We start from the raw sequence: 6,218 nt of genomic DNA, 5'->3' as shown, positions 1-6,218 counted from the left end.
ACATGATTTTAAATTATCCCTTCCTAAACTTGCCTTGAACACCCTGAGTTTCAGTCAAAATCCAGTCCTGAGCAATCTTTTGTTTAATTCAGTAGGCAGAGTCCCAAGACTATGCTGTGGAGAACCAAGCTTGAAATCTGGGTTTACAAGATACTCCTCTATTGGCCAGCCATTAGACCCACCTTGACTCTGCAATTAGGAATACATATTCATGTTTCCTGATGTAATGGGGTTTTTCAAAAGCTCTGAGAAGCCTGGAAGCTTGAGGCTCATTTGATCCTCCTCTTCTCAGTTGGCATACACCACCATTGCCCATTTCAGACTTAAAAGTGGGGTTGCCTTGGACTATGCATCACAAGCATCACTATGGTCACATCTGCTCAATCTGCCAGAGCCTGTCTTCACATGCAGGGGAAGTCCCTAACTCACCGATGGTTTGAGACCCATCAGCTACCCTCACCTGGTTTAGTCAACCCATCAAAGCCATTCCCAAGGTGTGGCTGCTGTCATATGCTGGCAGCTTCTAGAAGTCACAGGTGAGAGCTGAGTGCAAGGTGGGGACCAAAGGCAGATAAACTACCCCAGAAGGAACACTGAATTTTCCCCAGCCAGTGGTGTAGCATGGGTTGCCAGTGCCCAGGGCTGCATGGAGGGGAGGTGGAAAGGAGGGAAATGGATGATGTAAGCATGCACATTCAATTGCCTAACGGTGTCCATGTCATTCAGGAGATCAGAGCCACAGAGATATGAAAAGAAGAGTTGTTCTGTTCTCTGGAGAGGTCACTTCCTGGTTCGTATGGACAAGTCACTTTCAACAGAGCCCAACAACAGAAGCACCCAACTTTATTGAGGCAGCACCAGGTGCTGAAATTTTGTGCCCCCTAACAATTTTGCACCCAGGGCAACCGTCCCTGTGCCCCCATGCTACACCATTGCCCCCACCAGAGGCACTACCCGACTTCCATAAAATAAACAAGGAAGCAGACAAACCAATCCAGTCCTCTAACACCTCATACACTATATAATACGCCATATACTATACAAGAGCAATAAAATGTTACATGTAACAAGCCAAGATGCAGAAGCAGAGCAATCTGAAGCACTGCAAAGGAACATGACTAGGGCCATAGGCACCATGACTCAAGTCCAATCTTCACATTTACTTCACAACATAACCTTGTCACATTTTCCTATCTTTTGCAGGGTAATGGCAGGGGGAAAGAGGTGAAATTCAACTAGCATTTACCACATCAGGGGAAAGACTTGAGAATTGCCAGAGCCCTTGATATGCAGGTTTCACTTCCAGCATGAACTCACTTGAGTAGCTTTAGGGAAGCTTCCAGTCAGCTCCTCATTTGCAATATGGGTGTAATAATAGTAATGCCAGTCTCAGGGTTACTGAGATAATGCATGCACCATGTTCAGAGCACTCAGAAAGCGGTAAGTGTTATTATTCTAGGGCAAGTGCCAGCTATCCCTACATGGGGGGACATTCATAAGTAAATATTTTCCACATTAAACTGAAGAGGCGTAATCATCTCTTTCCTACTGTAAACCTGCTAGAAGTAAACATAGAACTCAGGCCCTAATCACGCCTGTGTTATTATTATAGAGCTGAGAAGCCGCAAATGGAGCCAAAGCACATTTTATTTATTTATTTTGGTCTCTTTACTGCAAAAGCAGGCCAAGGCTGCCATACCCTATAGGCAGAACCCCCAAGTCTTGCTTATTTGCTTTCATTACATAATTGTTTTTCATAATTCATACAGAAATGAAACATTCTCATATTACACATTCATTTCATAGATGTCTCTCTTTCCAAAACTACACACAAAGCTCACCGCATAAGGGACTAGGGTCTGCTTTTCCAAAAATCAGCTGCCGCTGGCAGAAGGGGAAGCTCTACAATTTGGGTTCCTCTCCAGTCTCAAGTTCAGTTTTCCATGTTTCCACATTAGTTTGTATTATTTATTTATTTATATTTACAAAGTCCATATGAAAATCCACCATATTAGTGCAAATTTCTCCTACTATTTTTTGCAAAGCAGTTTTCCATAATGTGGCACATTTTTGTGCGTTGCTTTTATTAATGTGTGCATTTTATGTATTTTCCTCTAAAGATGTACTTCCGCACATATTACTGAGCTGGAAAATTACATTTTGAAATTTAGAGAACAACAAATTTCTAAAGACAGCTGTGTTTCGGTTCTCATATTGCTTCAATTTCAGTAAATCTACCTTCAGATGTGAGATGAATTGCATTTCTGCCCCAACTACTTATTTACTTATTTATAGCTGCTTATTTCCAGTGTCAACGAAGGAATACATTTTAAGAGAAATCACTCTTTACCTCTGCGTTCTCAATTTCAGTGTTGGCCTTCTCCTTCTGGTTTCTAACGACAGAATACTCTGGAAATGGTTTGATCTGCTGGCATCAAACACTTCATATCAAGTATTATTAACTGACATTTGGAACAGGAAATTCCCCTCCAAAGCTGTCACTGATTCATTCAGTTTCTATTTTTACTAGACAAGGTCTATAATTTCATGTCATTGAAGAACACAGCCTGCCTATCGGTGTCTAGTCACCAAACCTGATAAAATGTCATGCTTCTGTTTAGCCTACCATGCAACACTTGATGAGTCATCCACCTTTTCATGCATTTTCTTAGGCTGATCCTCTCTATTCAAAGTCCTGCTGGTACGTTGCTGTTGTAATGAGAAAGGAGTGGATAATACCAAACACCCAAGAAACAGTCCACTCTTGATAAAGTGCATCAAAAAGCAGGAAACCCTAGGCAAACTGGGAAGCAATGGGGTACTTTCTCCTACAAGCAGATAGGATAACAAAAGATTAAACTTCTCCATGTTATACTCCCTGATGAATAACCCGAGTGGTCCAAAATTCGTTGGATATCAAACTTGTCCCCTACCCTTTGCTTCCAGCTTCCCCTACCCCATTTTTGATAAAGTGTCACATCCTCCAGATACATGAACAGCAAATTGTGCATGGACACTGGGCCTTCTCACCCATGAGGCAAGGTGAGACAACCGCTTCAGGTGGCAAAATTCACAGGGAAGCGGATTCTGATGTATATCTTTATTCCCTCTTTGTTCCTGGTGCTGATCTTCACTCCCCCCCTTCCTCCCTGGAAGGGAAGAGGATGCCATTTTGTGGTTTGCCTCAAGAGCCAAAATGCATTGGGCCAGCCTTGTGCACACAGGCACACTCACACAGACACACAGTTGAGGTGTGTGGTGCCCAAGGCCAGCCATGTTGCTATCAGAGGCAGAAACTGTAGGAGAGAAGAGTTTGGAAATAGATTCCTACTCTCTCATAGCAGAGTAAAGCACACTGCCAATTGCTCCAAGCACATTAAAAGTTTGTTAGATTTACATCTGCTATCACCCACCTTTAAACAAATGTTCCCCACCAAAATACTTAGGCTAGAATAAATCACAGACACTTAGCTTTGCAAACAAATGGTTTTATACTCACAGAATTTCCAGAAGTTACAGCAAATAGGTCTCCATCCACTGGTACCAAAACAAAAATTTAAAAGGTTCCAAACAACTTAAAAAGAAAAGTACTTGTTTCTGTACCTACGTATAATCTTTGGGTTAGCAAAGATGAAGGCTTTGAAATTTCCCTTTTGGAGAAATCCAGTTCACTTGCAGCATTTGCTGAGTTGGGAGCCAAACCACATGGCTCTTTCTTTAATTGTTCCAGGAAGTATGAAGAAATGGGGAGAGGAGAACATAGGCTGCTGAGAGCCTACGAAGCCACACCCACTTGCAACCTGAGCTCGGTGCTCAGGTAAACTCTTTCATGCACTCAAGTGAAAGTCAGTAACTGTATATTGCAACAGAAAATCCTACAAACACCCCTCCCTATGCCCACCAGTAAAAATACAAGGATAATACATTAAAATATTAGCCATTTGCAACCCTTTAATGACACCCAAATTCAGCCACCAGATTCTGCCTAATGGTAGAACCGGCCCTGCAGCATCCAGGTGGAGAGAGCTGTGAAAACAGGACCTTTCAAAGCCTCCAAAATCAACTTAATATAACCTTGAGCCTGAATTAGCATGGCCTTCATACCAAGCACCACCTAAGAGCTGTTAATTGGCAACACTTGGTGCTTGCATTGCAGAGAGATGGCATTTTCCGAGCGTTCGGTCTGCAATATTCTCTCACTTGGGGAAATGTGATGATTTGCCCAGCTAGTCGTGCTACTGCAGTGCTGATTGTTCATTCTGTGCTTGTTCAAATGAAGGAGAACAGCAAGTCTAGCTCCTCTCCCACCCCTGCATGTGCCAATATTCATTCCAATGCTCAGCACTTCAAAGGTATGGGGAGCCTGAACCTATTTGCATTTGGCTAATTCCAGGATCCATTGTATTCTCAGGGCTGTTCAGGTAGTCAGTAATGCTGTGTTCCTCATTTTTAGGAATGAAATACTTCTCTGAATTTATACCTTTCATTGTGTGTGCCTGGTACGGGATTTACCTGCAGGGGTCAATTCAGCAACAGCTGGCAAATGTCTCTGGAGCACTCGCAATGCCACACTATACGCATCTGATTTGGCGTGTAGTCGACAAATCTTACCTTTGCTGACTTCAGAACAGCAGGGTAGTTGGCAGGTGAGAGCAGTAACGAAAATAAGACCTGTCTCAATTTACCTGTGGTGGACTTGATTCTTGAGCTTTAAAGGAATCACAAGCATCACAACCATATGTCCCCCAAACCCACATTAAAATGTTGTTTCCCCTTCATGGAATATTAACTTTGCCATGGATTGCTTGCACCGCTGAAGTTAAAGCTGATTGAGGGGTCTATTAGGATTAGAGAAAGCACAGTTCTGTGTAAGGAAGCCTCACAGAACACAACAGTGTTTACTTCTGAGAAAAGGCATACAGGATTGCACTTGCAACCTAATCATTCAGCACAGAGCTTACTCAAATTTTTAATATTACCCAACAAATAGAGAATATGCATGGATCGTGAAAAATCTGGAACCACAGAAAGCCCCTTGGCTCCATCACTGCTTGTTTTCCATTGTCAGTGAAGACTTGGATATTCTAACGAGCTTTCACAATGTATGTTCTGAATATCTTTTCTGAAATTGGTTCTGTGTTGTAGCATGCTGTTTTATCCTTGATATTTTTATGCCGTGGATTTTGGAGTACTGTGCCTGTCTATATTTTGGTGAGATTGCACAACTTAGCAAATAAGCCTGCAAAACACACTCGCTTGCCCCCCCCAAAAAAAGTAGAATACTGGAGGCTGACCTTTGTTACCTCCAGATGACCTCTCTATTGAGCTTTCATCCCAATTTGCTTGCACAAAGTTTTCACTGAGGTTAAATGAGGCTCATTCTTTACTGATCTGTTTGCTTTGATCTGTTTGCAGGGAGGCAAACATGCATCTTTATTTATCTTTATTGTTTAGGGAAGCTTTTAATGTTTAATAGACTATTGCATTTTAATATTTTGTTGGAAGCCACCCAGAGTGGCTGGGGAAACCCAGCCAGATAGACGGGGTATAAATAATAAATTGTTGTTGTTGTTGTTGTTGTTGTTAAGAGGTGGCCATACACCTTCCTGTAAATTGTTTATCCCAAATTTTTAGTCCCTCTCCTCATCACTTTCCTAACTGTGATCCACTTCAGTTGCACTAACCAACTGAACTGAACCAACTGCACTAACCAACCAGCCTGCAATCATGTCCCTCCCGCAAAATATCAACAGTCTGGAGGTAACCAGAAAAGGAACTGAAAGCTCAAGTCCTCCTCCGGTAGCAGCAGCAGCAGCAACCTGCTTACTGCCCTTCTGTGCTTGGCCTGGAAGAAGAGGCTTCCTTCTGCTAGCTGTTCCCTTGGTTTTTATACTGGCTGCTGAGGAGGGATGGAGTGCCCACTTGCCCTCTTAAGGTAAAGGTAAAGGGAACCCTGACCATTAGGTCCAGTCGTGACCAACTCTGGGGTTGCGCAACCGAGGACAGGTTGGAGCTGTGTCTAAGTCAGAGACAAAGACACAACAGAGAGTTGCTAGCCAAGGTAATGCAGATGCACTCATTCCTTGGAAGCCAGACAACCAGAGAGGTACACTGGGGAAACCAGTGACGGGTAGTTCCAAGGGTGGAACTGAAACAACAGGGGAGTGTTATGTGTATAACAACTGTTTGTTTTCTTCTCTGGATCACGCTTTGCTTGC

Source organism: Podarcis filfolensis (genome assembly GCF_964270895.1).
Source record: "Podarcis filfolensis genome assembly, chromosome: 3".
Classification (NCBI taxonomy): domain Eukaryota; kingdom Metazoa; phylum Chordata; class Lepidosauria; order Squamata; family Lacertidae; genus Podarcis; species Podarcis filfolensis.
Note: the sequence above shows the minus strand (reverse complement) of the source record.